Raw genomic sequence first — 19,086 nt, 5'->3', positions numbered from 1 at the left:
CACAACTTCTTTTGCTATCACATATACTGGCATGGTGACATTCAGAAGGGACATCTTTATGTTTGTCTCTATGAGTCACTGCTTCTACTGAGGTTAAGACTGTGCTCAAGAAGGTGCATAGGCCCATGGAAGACAAATGCTTCCCCTAGTAGTCCTAGCCTGGTAAACATTCCAAAAACTACTCTGTTCCACCTTGGGTAGCATCAGAGAAACATGCAAATCAAACAAAGGTCTTGGTGGTATGGAAGTAAGTCAATGTGGAATGCCATCTGGTCTACCCCTGGTGCATCTCCATCCCTCCTTAGTGGTAGAACTGGGATGGACGAGTAAGATGCCTGCATCAGTAAGGGACAGACTAAGTTCAACCAGGGAAGGAGAGCTTTGGTGGAAAATCTGTCTACACCCCTATCTAGAGCAGGGAAGGATGCTTCCGGTGGAAAAAACCCACAGCTATGAATGCTGCTTTTTTCTCTCTTACAGGTGGGAGTTGGCAGTTCCAGAACCACTCCTTTAAAATGTATATATATATATATATATAAAAAAACAAACTGGGACAAGTTTGATCCCCAGAGTTTAAAAAGACACGTCTGGTCATCTTCTGTGATACTGAATGGCCATGGTACCCTTTGGAATATAGGGAACGCTGGCTGGTCAAAGGGTCTTAATTATAATGCTATTTTACAGTTAGACCAGTTCTATAGAAAACAAGAGAAATGGGTAGAAGTGACATATGTGTTGCTCTTTATCTCTTTGTGTGACATGCCAGACTTATGTCCTAAGGGTACAGATTTGGGTGTGAAACCTTCAGCTCCCTCCTGTCCTTTTGCTTTGACCCTTCATCTGGGGCTCCCAACTGAACAAGCTGAGAGTCAGGGCACCCTTCCAGGAGGGGCTGCCTCAGTCTTGGAAGAAATTCAAACAGTACCAATTACAGTCAAGGCTATTAGAGGATTCAAAAAGTACATAGAAGCCTTTATGGGATTAACTTTACTTTACAAGCTTACTTGAAAACATATAATGTATGTCTTGGGACAGACGATGACCTGACTTGAAAGCTTGAGTTTTGGGGGAAGCTACTACTTTTGGAGATGAGTGACTTGAGATAAGGGGAGAGAGGGAACACAAAATAGCCCTCCTGCCTACTGGGAGCCAAGCGGTTCCCATAACAGCCACTTTGCTGGATGTATTCTTGAAGGACTCAAGCAAGCACACACTAAGACTTTAAACTATACTAAGTTGGCTGTCTTAGAACAGGGAGAGAAGGAAACTCCTGGTAAACTCCTAGATAGACTATGGGAGGCTCACCACAAGTTTCCTGATGTTGATCCTGAAAGTGCAGAAGGAGAAATGATCTTAAAAGATAGATCTGTCACTCAGTTGGCTCCAGATATCTGGTGTACGTTACAGAAACAGGAGTTTGGATGAAATCAGTCTTTAAAAAAACTGTTGCATCTGGCTTAGATGGTATATTGTGGTAAAGAATATGAGGAGGAAAAGAGCAAAAAAGAACCAGGCAATAGACTGTGGCACCAACAATGGCTGTTAGATGTGTTCTGAAACAGCCTGAGGAAAAATGCCCAGAGGAACCCAGATGAAAAGGGATGGACTTGTGGAAAGGAGGGGCATCTAAAGAGGGATTGCTCTCATGCATCTAAATTGCCTCTGACTCCATGTCCAGTCTGCAAAGGACCATACTGGAGAAGAGACTGCCCTCTGAGGTGTAGGCCCCAGGTGTTGGACTCTCAAGACAATTGGGACTGAATGTGCCCGGGAGTCCCCACACAAACCCCCATCCTAATGACACCTGAAGAACCCCAGGTATTAATAACTGTGGGGAACCAATCACTCAATTTTCTTTTGGACATTAGGGCAACTTTCTCTGTATTCACTAGAGCCTCTGGTCTGCTTTTCTCCGGATCCACAGCCCCGTAATGGGGCTGTCTGGATGAGCCAAATGCTATTATTTCAGTCATCCTTTAAACTGCAGATGGGACTCTGGCTATTTTCTCATGAGTTTTTGATTGTGCCAGAATCTCCCTCACCCCTTCTGGGGAGGGATATACTGAGCAAGGTACAGGCCTCCGTTTTCATAAATATGGAGCCCGCTCCTTCTCTCTCATTAATTGACCAAAATGTAAAGTCTAAAGAGGGGGTAGATGAAAAAACTATGGGTTGAGCACAAATTGCTGTTCCTGTCATTATCAAGCTCAATGACCCTCACTGATTTTCATATCAGCAGAGTACCTATTAAATCTCAAGGTTAAGGAAGGGTTAAAACAAATCGTTAAGAATTTAAAGGAGCAGGGGCTATTAATTCCCTGTAACAGTCCATGCAATACTCATATTTTGGGTGTGAAAAAGTCAAATGATAAATGAAGACTTGTTTAAGATATATGAATAATGTGCCTAATCCTTATAATTTATTGTCTGAAATTCCTAAACGAGCCAAATATTTTTCAGTCACTGATTTGAAGAATACTTTCTAGTGTTAAACCTATACTAAATCATCCCCTACCTATGACTTTAAGACAATTGAGAGGATTTTTAGGAGTTACAGGCTACTGCTACATTTGGATTCCAGATTGTGGGGAACTTGTCCAGCCTTATATAAACTTATAACTAGACTTAGTAGGCCCAAATTGACAACTGGTTTGATCTCCAGTTACTCAAAAGGCTTTTAAAACTCTTCAAACTGCTCTCTTGCAGGCTCCAACTTGAATCTTGCCCACATGCTGAAAGAGCATTATTGCATAGGAACCTGAAATGTTAGGTCCATGACACAAGGCAAATTAGAAGTGGTTAAACAGGAGATGGCAAGGGTGAATTTTGACATTCTAGGAATCAGTGAACTAAAATGGCCTGGAATGTGTGAATTTAACTCACATGACTATTATATCTACTACTGTGGGCAGGAATCCCTTAAAAGAAATGGGGTAGCCATCATGGTCCACAAGAGTCTGAAATGTAGTACCTGGATGCAATCTCAAGAACGACAGAATGATCTCTCTTTGTTTCCAAGGCAAACCATTCAATATCACAGTAGTCCAAGCCTATGCCCCAAGTAACGCTGAAGAAGGTGAAGTTGAACGGTTCTATGAAGACCTACAAGACTTTTAGAACTAACACCCAAAAAAAGATGTCCTTTTCATTACAGGGGACTGGAATGCAAAAGTAGGAAGCCAAGAAACACCTGGAATAGCAGGCATATTTGGCCTTGGAGTACAGAATGAAGCCACACAAAGGCTAATAGAGTTTTGCCAAGAGAATGCACTGGTCATAGCAAACACCCTCTTCCAACAACACAAGAGGAGACTCTACACATGGACATCACCAGATGGTCCACACCAAAATCATATTGATTATATTCTTTCCAGCCAAAGACAGAGAAGTTTTATACAGTCAGGAAAAGCAAGACTGGGAGCTGACTGTGGCTCTGATCATGAACTCCTTATTGCCAAATTCAGACTTAAGTTGAAGACAGTAGGAGAAACCACTAGACCATTCAGTTCAGTTCAGTTCAGTCGCTCAGTCATGTCTGATTCTTTGTGACTCCATGAATCGCAGCACGCCAGGCCTCCCTGTCCATCACCATCACCCGGAGTTCACTCAGACTCACGTCCATTGAGTCTGTGATGCCATTTAGCCATCTCATCCTCAGTCGTCCCCTTCTCCTCCTGCCCCTCCCAGCATCAGAGTCTTTTCCAATGAGTCAACTCTTCACATGAGGTGGCCAAAGTACTAGAGCTTCAGCTTTAGCATCATTCCTTCCAAAGAAATCCCAGGGTTGATTTCCTTCAGAATGGACTGGTTGGATCTCCTAGCAGTCCAAGGGATTCTCAAGAGTCTTCTCCAACACCCCAGTTCAAAAGCATCAACTCTTCAGCGCTCAGCCTTCTTCACACTCCAACTCTCACATCCATACATGACCACTGGAAAAAACATAGCCTTGACTAGACGGACCTTAGCTGGCAAAGTAATGTCTCTGCTTTTGAATATACTATCTAAGTTGGTCATAAATTTTCTTCCAAAGAGTAAGCGTCTTTTAATTTCATGGCTGCAATCACCATTTGCAGTGATTTTGGAGCCCCCCAAAATAAAGTCTGACACTGTTTCCACTGTTTCCCCATCTCTTTCCCATGAAGTGATGGGATCAGATGCCATGATCTTCGTTTTCTGAATGTCGAACTTTAAGCCAACTTATTCGCTCTCCTCTTTCACTTTGATCAAGAGGTTTTTTAGCTCCTCTTCACTTTCTGCCATAAGGGTGGTGTCATCTGCATATCTGAGGTTATTGATATTTCTCCTGGCAATCTTGATGCCAGCTTGCGTTTCTTCCAGTCCAGTGTTTCTCATGATGTACTCTGCATATAAATTAAAAAAGCAGGGTGACAATATATAGTCTTGACGTACTCTTTTTCCTATTTGTAACCAGTCTGTTGTTCCATGTCCAGTTCGAACTGTTGCTTCCTGACCTGCATACAGGTTTCTCAAGAGGCAGGTCAGGTGGTCTGGTATTCCCATCTGTTTCAGAATTTTTCACAGTTTATTGTGATCCACACAGTCAAAGGCTTTGGCATAGTCAATAAGGAAGAAATAGATGTTTTACTGGAACTCTCTTGCTTTTTCCATGATCCAGCGGATGCTGGCAATTTGATCTCTGGTTCCTCTGCCTTTTCTAAAACCAGCTTGAACATCAGGGAGTTCACGGTTCACATATTGCTGAAGTCTGGCTTGGAGAATTTTGAGCATTACTTTACTAGCGTGTGAGATGAGTGCAATTGTGCGGTAGTTTGAGCCTTCTTTGGCATTGCCTTTCTTTGGCATTAGATTTAAAACTTACTTTTCCAGTCCTCTGGCCACTGCTGAGTTTTCCAAATTTGCTGGCATATTGCGTGCAGCACTTTCACAGGATCATCTTTCAGGATTTGAAACAGCTCAACTGGAATTCCATCACCTCCACTAACTTTGTTCGTAGTGATGCTTTCTAAGGCCCACTTGACTTCACTTTCCAAGATGTCTGGTTCTAGATTAGTGATCATATCATCATGATTATCTTGGTCTTGAAGATCTTTTTTATATAGTTCTTCTGTGTATTCTTGCCATCTCTTCTTAATATCTTCTGCTTCTGTTAGGTCCATACCATTTCTGTCCTTTATTGAGCCCATCTTTGCATGAAATATTCCCTTGGTATCTCTAATTTTCTTGAAGAGATCTCTAGTCTTTTCCATTCTGTTGTTTTCCTCTATTTGTTTGCACTGATTGCTGAAGAAGGCTTTCTTAACTCTTCTTGCTATTCTTTGGAACTCTGCATTCAGACGCTTATATCTTTCCTTTTCTCCTTTGCTTTTTGCCTCTCTTCTTTTCACAGCTATTTGTAAGGCCTCCCCAGACAGCCATTTTGCTTTTTTGCATTACTTTCCCATGGGGATGGTCTTGATCCCTGTCTCCTGTACAATGTCACGAACCTCATTCCATAGTTCATCAGGCACTCTATCTATCAGATCTAGGCCCTTAAATCTATTTCTCACTTCCACTGTATAATCATAAGGGATTTGATTTAGGTCATACCTGAATGGTCTATTGGTTTTCCCTACTTTCTTCAATTTAAGTCTGAATTTGGTAATAAGGAGTTCATGATCTGAGCCACTGTCAGCTCCTGGTCTTGTTTTTGTTAACTATATACAGCTTCTCCATCTTTGGTTGCATAGAATATAATCAATCTGATTTTGGTGTTGACCATCTGGTGATATCCATGTGTAGAGTCTTCTCTTGTGTTGTTGGAAGAGGGTGTTTGCTATGACCAGTGCATTTTCTTGGCGAAACTCTATTAGTCTTTGCCCTGCTTCCTTCTGCATTCCAAGGCCAAATTTGCCTGTTACTCCAGGTGTTTCTTGACTTCCTACTTTTGCATTCCAGTCCCATTCAAGACCATTCAAGTATGACCTAAATCAAATCCCTTATACATAAATGGAAGTGAGAAATAGATTTAAGGTACTAGATCTGATAGATAGAATGCTGGTGAAGTATGGATGGATGTTCGTGACATTTGTACAGGAGACAGGAATCAAGAACATCCCCATGGAAAAGGAATGAAAAAAAGCAAAATGGCTCTCTGAGGAGGCCTTACAAATAGCTGTGAAAAGAAGAAAAGCAAAAAGCAAAGGAGAAAAAGAAAGATATAAACATGGTGAAAGCAGAGTTCCAAAGAATAGCAAGGAGAGATAAGAAAAACTTCCTCAGTGATCACTGCAAAGAAATAGAGGGAAATAACAGAATGGGAAAGACTAGAGATCTCTTTAAGAAAATGAGAGATACCAAGGGAATATTTCATGCAAAGATGGGCTCAATAAAGGGCAGAAATGGTATGGTTAACAGAAGCAAAAGATACTAAGAAGAGGTGGCAAGAAAACACAGAACTGTACAAAAAACATCTTCACGACCAAGATAATCACGATGGTGTGCTCACTCACCTAGAGCCAGACATCCTGGAATGTGAAGTCAAGTGGGCCTTAGAAAGCATCACTATGAACAAAGCTAGTGGAGGTGATGGAATTCCAGTTGAGCTGTTTCAAATCCTGAAAGATGATGCTGTGAAAGTACTGCACTCAATATGCCAGCATATTTGGAAAACTCAGCAGTGGCCAGAGGACTGGAAAAGGTCACTTTTCATTCCAATGCCATAGAAAGGCAATGCCAAAGAATGTTTAAACTACCATACAATTGCAATCATCTCACACGCTAGCAAACTAGGTGCTCAAAATTCTCCAAGCCAAGCTTAAGCAATACGTGAAACATGGACTTCCAGATGTTCAAGCTGGTTTTAGAAAAGGCAGAGGAACCAGAGATCAAATTGCCAACATCAACTGGATCATGGAAAAAGCAAGAGAGTTCCAGAAAAACATCTATTTCTTCCTTATTGACTATGCCAAAGCCTTTGACTGTGTGGATCACAATAAACTGTGGAAAATTCTGAAAGGGATGGGAATACCAGACCACCTGACCTGTCTCTTGAGAAACTTGTATGCAGGTCAGGAAGCAACAGTTCGAACTGGACATGAAACAACAGACTGGTTACAAATAGGAAAAAGAGTACATCAAGGCTGTATATTGTCACCCTGGTTATTTAACTTCTATGCAGAGTACATCATGAGAAATGCTGGGCTGGAAGAAGCACAAGCTGGAATAAAGAGTGTCAGGAGAAATATCAATAACCTCAGATATGCAGATGACACCACCCTTATGGCAGAGAGTGAAAAAGAACTAAAGAGCCTTTTGATGAAAGTGAAAGAGGAGAGTGAAAAAGTTGGCTTAAAGCTCAACATTTGAAAACGAAGATCATAGCATCTGGTCCCATCACTCCATGGCAAATAGATGGGGAAACAGTGGAAACAGTGGCTAACTTTATTTTCTGGGCTCCAAAATCACTGCAGATGGTGACTGCAGCCATGAAATTAAAAGATGCTTACTCTTTGGAAGGAAAGTTTTGAACAACCTAGACAACATATTAAAAAGCTGAGACATTACTTTGCCAACAAATGTCTGTTTAGTCAAGGCTATGGTTTTTCCAGTGGTCATGTATGGATTTGAGAGTTGGACAGTGAAGAAAGCTGAGCGCCAAAGAACTGATGTTTGAACTGTGATGCTGGAGTAGACTCTTGAGAGTCCCTTGGACTGCAAAGAGATGCAACCAGTCCATCCTAAAGGATATCAGTCCTGGGTGTTCACTGAAAGGAGTGATGCTGAAGCTGAAACTCCAATTCTTTGGCCACCTCATGTGAAGAGTTGACTCATGGGAAAGACCCTGATGCTGGGAGGGATTGAGGACAGGAAGAGAAGGGGACAGCAGAGGATGAGAATGCTGGATGACATCACTGACTCGATGGACATGAGTTTGAGTGAACTCTGGGAGATGGTGATATACAGGGAGGCCTCCCATGCAGTGATTCATGGGGTTGCAGAGTCGGACAGGATTGAGCACCTGAACTGAAGTGAACAGGATCAGAGTTTAGTTTGTTACTGAAAATGAAGGCTATGTCCACATTGTTTAAGGGTAATTGTTACTATTGTTTTACTTATGCCTAAAGCTCATAAGTTATGTGAGATCTTAAATTCTGAAGTTCAGGGCAACAATGCTCCATCTTTAAAGCTGCTGTAATTCCAGGGGTGCTGAAAGCTCTAAGAATACTTTATCATTTACATTGTTCCTAGAGACCCCAATCTTCAGAAAAAGTTGAAAAGGCTAATGATATTAAAAGACATCCATGTAAGTTAACTCAGGAGACACAAGAGAGTTGGTTTAAAGTTTTACCCATAGCTTTAATGAGGGCACAAACTGCCCCTAAGAAGAAGAGACTGTCTCTATGGCAGTCTGTTTTTGTGCACAGATATTGTCATAGACCCTAAAGCCTTAGAATTAACTATGTGACTCAGCTTTCAGTTTTTCAAACTCCTCATCAACTGAAGGCTTCCCATGGTTTGTTTCTCCACTTCAAAGAAAGGATTTTCTTCACCTCTGAGAATACCTTCACCAACAACAATTGTATGTGATGACTCTTCTTGATCTGATGACATCTAACAATCCTAAGATGGACTGATATAACTATGGACATAATGTGACTTTTAATTTTGATTATATATTGTCTTGTTTTAATGACTATTTTGCTACACATAAGAAGGTAAACGGGTCTAGATCTGGTGGCTTTTTACCTAACATTTATCAAATATGGGATGAGGTTATATGGTAACGCCTGAAATGGGATGTCTCATATCTAGCGCCCCCATATGCTGGGAACATATAGAGCCATATCCAGAAGTTAACTACTTAATTATAATGATTTGAAACAAATGGAATTTTTGCCCCAGGAAATATGCAATATAATCATTGCCGTGTTTTCCAATCCAAGTTCAGGTCCTCACTTTGCCTGGCCAAGCACTGATTAGGACTGGATATCTCAGTCATGCTGGCTTGCTCCAAACGGGCCTCCTGGATATGTGGCTTGTACCCTATGGGTGGGGCTTCCTGCTGGCTGGATAAGGAGATACACCATAGATCTAGCTTTTACTCATGGCTTCATATTTTCAGAGCTTCCAGAGAAGACTGCTAATTTACCACACCTTAGAACTCGCTGAGCAAGATCTGTATTTCACTGGTATGATTATATGGCTGCAGTATTTGTCCCCTCTCTGGGAAGTACAGATGTTATACTAAGAGGTGAGGCTCTGACTAACTTTACTCAACAGGCTTTACAAGATTCTCAGAAAGCTGCTTCAGCTCTTAATGCTGAACAAATACAAATTAGAAAGGTGGTTTACAAAACAGCTTTGCCTTAGATATTGTGACAGCTGCACAAGGAGGAACTTGTGCTATTATTTATACCCAGTGCTCTGCATATACACCCAGTATAAGCACTAATGTTACTCACTTTACTAAACACATGATCAAGATGATTCAGGCTATGGATACTCCTTAAGCCTCAGTTGCCTCACTTTGGGAGATGTTAACTAGTTCCTCATGGTGGAAAACTGTCCTAATTGAAATAATTATAATTGTTCTGTTTTTGCTGTTTGTTCCCTGCATCTGTAACTGTGCAGCTGGATTTGTTTCTAGTTGCATGAAGGCTTTTAAGTTACAGATGGTTGCTTAAACTCCTGTGACTGCAGCAATTTCCTCCAACTACTACTTGGGGCCCCTGGATAAGAGACCCTCAGTATAAGAGTTAGGAGAATATGTTGCCTTGACAATTTAGGTATGATGGCCATCAACAGCAGGAAGTAGCTATGGAACAAACCCGACGCCCCTTTCCCTAGGCAACATAATTCTCCTAAAGAAAAAGGGGCAATGAGAGTCAATTCCTAGGCAGGTTGACAGGAAGTCTGGGGTCCCTGAGGAGGAAAAAAGGATCTGGGGTTCTGAAGGAGGAAATAGGGGTCTGGCATTCTCAAGGAGGAGGAAAGAACAAACTCTTTTTCTACATTCCTCAGTAAGGATTATATAACAATAAAGTATCCCGCTTTAGACCTGTTTCTCCTTCCTGAAAACATTTTGGCTAATCCTATTACCTTAAAATGTTTATTATGGTAGTGAGTCTAGTAAGATCTTTACAACCTTGAGACATTCTTTGGATTTATTGTAATAATTAATTTAAAAATATATAATTCCCTTACTAAGACTAGTGAGGGGGGCACTCTCCACCCACTTTCTGATGTCTATGTCAGAAGCTTTCTCTGTCCCATTTCATACTTTGATAAAACTCTGCTACACAGTTCTTGACTGATCAAGCCTGGTCCCTGGTCCTGAAGCTAAATCTTCTTTGAGGATCACAAGTCCAACACGATTCACAGTAAGCTATCACAAGAGCACACAGGAGTAGGATTAGATTAGAATCTGAGCTGCCCTCAAAGCAGGCACAGAGATCAACACAGTGTTGGAGGACAATTTAGGGAGGTCAGGTGTACTGTGACTTCCAGCAAAGGAAAGGACTCTGACAGCAGTGACTCAATAAAAAACATTTATTAATCTTTTTTTTTTTACATTTACTAATCTCATGTTTTGACTTATCCTGTTGAATCTTTTGAAATTTTTCTTTTCCTTTTTTCTCCACCTTTGTTGTTTTTTATTTTACTGGCACTGCTGCTGCTGCTGCTGCTAAGTCACTTCAGTTGTGTCCAACTCTGTGCAACCTCATAGACGGTAGCCCACTAGGGTCCTCTATCCCTGGGATTCTCCAGGCAAGAATAGTGGGGTGGGTTGCCATTTCCTTCTCCAATGCATGAAAGTGAAAAGTGAAAGTGAAGTTGCTCAGTCATGTCTGACTCTTGGCGACTCCATGGACTGCAGGCTACCAGGCTCCTCTGTCCATGGGATTTTCTAGGCAAGAGTACTGAAGAGGCTTGTCATTTCCTTCTCCTTACTGGCACTATGAAATCTAATTAAGCTTTTGAGCTTCCCCCACATCCTCAGTCACATATCTTTATTGTTGTTATAAACCTCTACCTCCATATTCAGTTCAGTTCAGTTCAGTCTCTCAGTCGTGTCCGACACTTTGCGACCCCATGAATTGCAGCACACCAGGCCTCCTCGTCCATCACCATCTCCCGGAGTTCACTCAGATTCATGTCCATAGAGTCCGTGATGCCATCCAGCCATCTCATCCTGGGTCGTCCCCTTCTCCTCCTGCCCCCAATCCCTCCCAGCATCAGAGTCTTTTCCAATGAGTCAACTCTTCGCATATTGGGCTTTTGCAATCCTCCATATTGGGCTTTTGCAATTCTGTGGAGGTTTCCTTTTCATTTTTTCCTTTGTTTTTCTTTTCTCTTTTTAAATAATCTGTTATCATTTTTTCTACCTTTATTCCTTTGTTTGCTTTTCTTGCTGTTATTTTCCCCCTGCAGCTAATCTTTAATGTATATAAATGTGTGTTTCTATGCATTCAGTCACAATTTTTACTGTTGTTATAAACCTCTCCCTCTAGGTTGGGCTTTTACAGTTCTGTGAAGTTTTCCTTTTTTTTTTTTTTTTCCTCTCTCTCTCTTCTTTTTTCTTCCATTTTTTTCTTGCCTTTTCTCTTTTTTATAATTTTAATTTTTAATTTTTTTAACTTGTTATATTTTTTCCACATTTTTTTCCTTTGTTTGCCTTTCCTACTCTTCTTTTCTCCTTGCAGTTAATCTTTAATGTATATAAATCACTTTCATCTACCTCTATATAATGTTGCATATCTATTCTTTTATTCTTTGCTTTCTTTACTTTCCCTTCAACATATTTGTTAGATTTATTTTCATTGCTTTATTCCCCACTTGGCACCTTGCTTTAGTTTCATTTTCCAATTTGTGCTTTAGTCAGTTTTGTTCTTAACTGGCAGATATTTTTTTTATTTCCTTTGTTCGTTGGGTCAATCTACCATACTTTATTTTTGTTGGACTGTTTTGACTTTGCTCATGGCTGTATACGTATATACGTATATTCCATTATTTTAATTATTATTTGTCTGATTTTGTAACTGCCATTTGTCTGGGGTTCATCTTTGGTCACTCACTTTTGGATATTTGTTTTAATCTCACCTAATGCCATAACAAACCAATTGTAGAGTCTTTTGTTCCTGACCAGAGATCATGTCCTGAGCCTTTGGAGTGGAAGCACTGACTCCAAGACCTTAGACTACCAGAGAAATAACTAGGGAATATCAAATAGTGATAACTCACACAAAGGAAACCACTTGATTACAAGCCCTGGGATCACCAGTAACACAGGACTGGGCAGGACATCTCATCTAAACAATAAACAAAACAAAAATACAAATCCAATCATCAACAGACAGGATTACCACCTCACTCAGCCTTTTAGAGGAAAAACAAACAAAACTCAGCACAAATCTTACCCTATTTGAAGCTTACACAAACCACTGGACCAACCCTAGGAGGGCAGAAACCAAACAGAAGAAATAATTGAAACTTGAAGCTTGGGAAAAGGAGACTTCAAACACAATAAGTTAAAATAAAATAAAATGAAAAGGCAGAGAAAAATTACACAATTGAAGAAATAAAGTAGAAACACAGAAGTCCAAACAAATGTGAGGGAATAGGCAAACTACTTGAAAAATAATTCAGAATAATGATAGTAAAGATGATAAAATGGAGAAAATGCAAGTATCAATTAACAAAGACCTAGATGAATTAAAGAATAAATACACAAAGACAAATAACACAGTTACTGAAATTTAAAATACTCTTAGTTTAGTTCAGTCACTCAGTCATGTCTGACTCTTTGTGACCCCATGAATCACAGCACGCCAGGCCTCCCTGTCCATTACCAACTCCCAGAGTTCACTCAAACTCATGTCCATTGAGTCAGTGATGCGATCCAGCCATCTCATCCTCTGTCGTCCCCTTCTCTTCCTACCTCCAATCCCTTCCAGCATCAGGGTCTTTTCCAATGAGTCAATTCTTCACATGAGGTGGCCAAAGTATTGGAGTTTCAGCTCTAGAAGGAATCAATAGCAGAATATCTGAAGCAGAATAAGGTGAGCTGGAAGATAAAATGGTGGAAATTACTTCTGAAGAGCAGAATAAAGTAAAAAGAATGAAAGAACTGAAGATAGTCTCAGAAACCTCTGGGACACTGTCAAATGCACCAACATTTGAATTATAGGGGTCCCAGAAAAAGAAGAGAACAAGAAAGGGTATGAGAAAATTTTTGAAGAGATTATAGTTGAAAATTTCCCCAACTTGGAAAAGGAAATAGTCAATCAAGTCCAAGAGACACAAAGAGTCCCATACAGGATAAACCCAAGGAGAAACACACCAAGACACATACTAATCAAATTAACAAAGACTAAACACAAAGAAAGAATATTAAAAGCAGCAAGAGGGAAGCAACAAGTAACATAATAGTGAAACCCCATACATTTAACAGTTGATCTTTCAGCAGAAATTCTGCAGGCCAGAAGGGAATGGCAGGATATATTTAAAGTATTGAAAGGGAAAAATCTATAATCAAGATTACTGTACCCAGCAAGGATCTCATTCATAATTGATGGAGAAATAAAAAGTTTTTCAGACAAACAAAAGTTAAGAGAATCCAGTACCACCAAACCAGCTTTACGACAAATGTTAAAGGGACTTATATATTCAGGAAATATGATTGAATAAAAAAGATCAGCAAAATTAACCCTAAATAATTAAGAAAATGGCAATATGAACATATGTATCAATAATTACTTTAAATGTAAATGGATTATATGCTCCAACCAAATAACACAGACTGGCTGAACTGATACAAAAACAAGACTCATCTATATGTTGTCTACAGGAAACCCACTTCAGATCCAAAGACACATATAGACAGAAAGTGAGAGGATGGAAAAATATATTCCATGTAAATGGGAAGCAAAAGAAAGCTGGATTAGCAATCCTCTTATCAGACAAAACAGACTTCAAAATAAAAAAATATTACAAGAGATAAGGAAGGACACTACATAATGATCAAGGAATTAGTCCAAGAGGAAGACATAACAATTGCAAATATCTACACGCTCAACATAGGAACACCTCAATACAGAAGACAAAAACTCACAGACATAAAAGGAAAAACTGAGAGTAACACAATAATAGTAGGAAACTTTAACACCCCAGTCACACCAGGAAAAATGACTTGCATTTTATTCAATAAGATATTTTCATCTTATAATTATTTGCTTTGATAAATTGTGTCATTTATTTCTGGTATTCAAGGAAATATTGAGGACTGGTGAGAAAGGAATGGCTTATTTTCTCCAACTTTATGTTAATGCTAAGTATTACTTTCAATGAGTCTCATTATTAAATATTATGAAATCCTAAAGCATCATAAAGTACATAATTCTAGGTATTAAAAAGGCTGCCACACTGCTGCTCCTTTGCTAATTTACATATTTCTGGAAAAATGCTCAGCAATGAGTCATGATTCCTTTCCTAGAAGGTCATTATTTGCCTTCCCCCTTGCTCCGCAGTGAGAATTCTGGCTTTAACAACATCACACATATACTCATTTGCTCAATCTTATAAGACTCATAAGTAGTTTCAGAATTACTCTGCACATACAGCTACAAAAGTAAAGCTACTGAACTTTCATTTCCATCTAGGATAACAAAGCTTTAAAGAACGTTGCTTTCCCAAAAACAATGAAAAAATCCAGATACATTACAAATAATAATTTCATTGAACCCATTGTGAAGTTGAGAGTACAAAGCAACCAAGTAATATGAATTTCAAAGAGGAAAAAGTCCAAAACAGTAAGGGTGCATAAACTTTATCAACTATTGTAAAACACTGGCCGAAGAGGTACAATTCACTATTACTAGATGAGAAGTCAGCAAAATTTCACTAAGAGGCCAAATATATGGATAGCATGGCATTTTGGAATAGATGGGGGCTACAGACCCAAATGGAATTGGTTCTATCCTTGAAGCCTTTGCATACACATCTCTACTTGAATACTTACAGAAAATACTGGAGGCAGGAGAAAAGACTTGCTATCTGTTGATAATAGCAAGCATACAGGGTATGATCTGTGGTTGTGGGGACACAGCACATATCAAGACTCGTTTCCTCATACCCTTGTTGTAGCCTTAAATGACACAACGAAAGATAGCATAGCTGTTTCCCATGTAAAGGCAAAGACAATTTTGGGTTAGAAGAAAGGTAGGAAAAATAAGCCCTCTTCTTCCTGAAGGAAAAGTAGAAAGGCATCCTAGACTCAAGATACCCTATGGTTACCAATCATGGATCTTTTTCTACTGAGAGAGTTTAAGAGAATTCATATCTGAGACCAACTAGAAATATAAAGGAAAGTTTGGTTATCATTCAAAGGATAAAAAATGCTGAGAATCTGCCCATACTTTTGGCTCAGGTGCAAAGTCACCTTCAGAAAGCTGAGCCAGAACCACACCTCTTGCTCCTAACATGGACACTTCTCACCCTTAACATGACTCTAATAAAGAAGTCTACAATTCTAATGTTAGAAATAGAAGAGCCTCTTGATGAGGGTGAAGAAGGTGAGTGAAAAAGTGAGCTTAAAACTCAATATTAAAAAAAAAAAAAAACCTACAAAAAACAGATACGGGCTTCCCTGGTGGCTCAGATGATAAAAAGTCTGCCTGCAATGCAGGAGACCTGGGTTCAATCCCTGGGTCAGGAAGATCCCCTGTAGAAGGAACTGGCAACCCACTCCAGTATTCTTACCTAGAGAATTCCATGGCCAGAGGGGCCTGGAGGGCTATAGTCCACAGAGTTGCAAAGAGTCAGATAAAAACTGAGTGACTTTTACTCACTCACTCAAGATCATGGCATGCTTCATGGCAATTAGAAAGAGAAAACGTGGAAGCAGTAACAGATTTCCTCTTCTTGTACTCTAAAATCACTGTGGATGGTGATTGCAACCATGACATTAGAAGACAATTGCTTCTTGGCAGGAAAGCTATGACAAACCTTGACAGTGTGTTAAAACAAAGGCATCACTTTGCCGACAAAGGTCCATATAGTCAAGGCTGTGGTCTTTTCACTAGTCATGTGTGTATGTGAAAGCTGGACTATAAAGAAGGCAGAGCATCAAAGAACTTATGCTTTCAAACTGTGATGCTGGAGAAGAATCTTGAAAATCCCTTAGACAGCAAGGAGATCAAACCAGTAAATCTCAAAGGAAATCTACACTGAATACTCTTTGGGAGGACTGTTGCTGAAGCCAAAGCACCAATACTTTGACCACCTGATGGGAACAGCTGACTCATTAGAAAGGACCCTAATGCTGGGAAAGATTGAAGGCAGGAGGAGAAGAAGGTGACAGAGGATGAGATGATTGGATGGCATCACTGATTCAAAGGAGATGAACTTGGGTAAACTCCAGAAGATGGTGAGGGACAGGGAAGCCTGGAGTGCTGCAGTCCATGAGGACTGGGAGAGTCCGATATGACTTGGAGACTGAAAAACAACAAGCAGGACAAGGAGGAGAAGGAGCATGGAGAGAGCTTGCCTCTGAAGTGCCCATAGACAACGTTGGCTAAATGTTAATGTTAGAGGAACTAAAACTGAGAGGAGCTCTCAAACACCAAAATCCTTACTGTACACATGTAAGGAGATGGAAGCTTGCCAGGAGGAATCTGATGATTGGGATTACTGATATTAACCATAGTCATAGTAAAAAGAAAACCTAAATAGACTTCATTCATTGTAAATGTGTAAATCCCACTTTAATGTTCTGAGAGAAAAGGCATGCTAATTTCAAGATGCGGATACTATTTACCTCAGAACTTAATTTTACACATAATGTTCAGCATTTAATTTAAATAGCCTAATTTTTGTGAGATCAATAACAAAATCAGGAGAAAATTATCCAACAAATTGTGAAGAAACAAAGGAATCAAAAGAACCTGATTCAGAGTTGAACCGTAACACACTATCAGATAACGATGTTAAAACATTTTCATGTATAAAATACATAATCACTGAACAGCTGCTGTATAGTATAGGGAGCTGAGTTCAGTAATTCATGATGACCTAGAAGGGTAGGATTGGAGGAGGGGTGTGAGGGGGTGTATGTATACAGGTAGGTGATTCACTTGGTTTTTTTATAGCAGAAACTAATCAAACACTGTAAAGCAATTATACTTCAATTTTTTTAAGAGCTATATTTATTATGTTAAGTCACCTAATTAGGAAAAGATGTGGACATGAATGAATAGATGCTTACTATTAATAGAGAAACACAAAGAATAAGAATCAAATAAAATGGAATGGGAGGGTGGGGAGACATTAATATAAGAAAATGAGAGTCTTGTGACTGGATCAGTAGTAGACTTGAAATGGCCCCTGGAATTCTCCATTAGGGTCTTAGGATCACTGCACTTTTTTCATGGTGGCTCAAAGGGAGAGTGTCTTATGAATTCTAGATTTAATTGTAGAATCAGTACCTAGTCTTCAGTATATTCTATTAACCTAACGAGGATCTAACAAGCCACTAAATTCACTCCAGGTTCTAGAAGATGGAAAATGAACTCTTAATTGCTACCTCAATGGGAAGAGTAGCAAGAATATTTATTTTATTGTTTTAATCTCTCATTATATATCCCCCATTCTCCTAATCCACATTCATTGCTAAAACTAATCATGGACATTATCAATTTAAAATATCCAAATATAAGTAGCTTTAGAGATGAAATGACTGTAAATTTTATAAACAGATAGAAAAAGCAAGTTAAAGGAAATAACATTTCTATTGTTCTTTTTTATTTCTAATATATACTCTAATGGATGATAATATACCAGGCCAATGGCCTGTTTTACTTACCATCTAACTAAAATTTTTAACTTCTTTTCTGATATTTAACTCCAAGTTATTTACTGTCCATTACAATTATTTGAATAATTTATTATTTTAGAATATAAGATTATTAATCTTAAAACATACGTTTTAATTTTTTTAATATTATTCAAGGCTTTTCACATTTAACCTTATTATAATCTCCATCGTGCTACAACAAAAGATGAAGTGAAAGCAAATTCAAACAACAAATCATTTCATTTTTTGTGGCAAAACCTCTTCTAACTGATTTTATTTCCCCTAGATTTAATGAAATATTTGAGCAGATTGATTGTGTTGGTTGGCCTTGTTGGGATGAAATGTTAAGGGAAATATTTGAGTTTTATACAGTTGGAACAGTAATACTAGAATCTTTCAGCTAAGCCTATCTATGGCACTTTATGCTTTTATATTTAAACTCTCTTCTTTTATTGACAATAAAACCAGAAATGTTGAGAAGACAGACTGTGAGCCTATAAGCCAAATGTTGACATGAATGACGTTTTTACTCTGATTCTATTTTTATAATTTAAATGGTTTATCCCAAAAGTCATGAAAAAGCATTGTGATTCATATTTATGACTGATTCTGAATCTATAAAATGAAATACCTTTCCCATTTTGTGTAGACTTAGAAAAGAAAAAAATTTTGAGTAATTTTTAAAATTGTGATGTATAGAATATTCTATTTGTTGCTGAAAATGTATTCTAATTTGACTAAGAATTGAAAAGCAGAGACATTACTTTGCCAACAAAGGTCTGTCTAGTCAAGGCTATGGTTTTTCCAGTAGTCATGTATGAATGTGACAGTTGGACTGTGAAGAAAGCTGAGCACTGAATAATTGATGCTTTTGAACTGTAGTGTTGGAGAAGACTCTTGAGAGTCCCTTCGGATGCAAGGAGATCCAACCAGTCCATTCTGAAGGAGATCTGTCCTGGGTGTTCTTTGGAAGGAATGATGCTAAAGCTGAAACTCCAGTACTTTGGCCACCTCATGCAAAGAGTTGACTCATTAGAAAAGACTCTGGTGCTGGGAGGGATTGGGGGCAGGAGGAGAAGGGGATGGCAGAGGATGAGATGGCTGGATGGCAACACCGACTCGATGGACGTGAGTTTGAGTGAACTCCAGGAGTTGATGATGGATAGGGAGGCCTGGCATGCTGCAGTTCATGGGGTCGCAAAGAGTAGGACACGACTGAGCAACTGAACTGAACTGAATTGAACTGAAGAATAAAAAAAGAATCCAGATAATAAAAT

This window comes from Budorcas taxicolor, chromosome 8, assembly GCF_023091745.1.
Source record: "Budorcas taxicolor isolate Tak-1 chromosome 8, Takin1.1, whole genome shotgun sequence".
Lineage (NCBI taxonomy): Eukaryota > Metazoa > Chordata > Mammalia > Artiodactyla > Bovidae > Budorcas > Budorcas taxicolor.
This window is presented reverse-complemented; position numbering follows the sequence as displayed.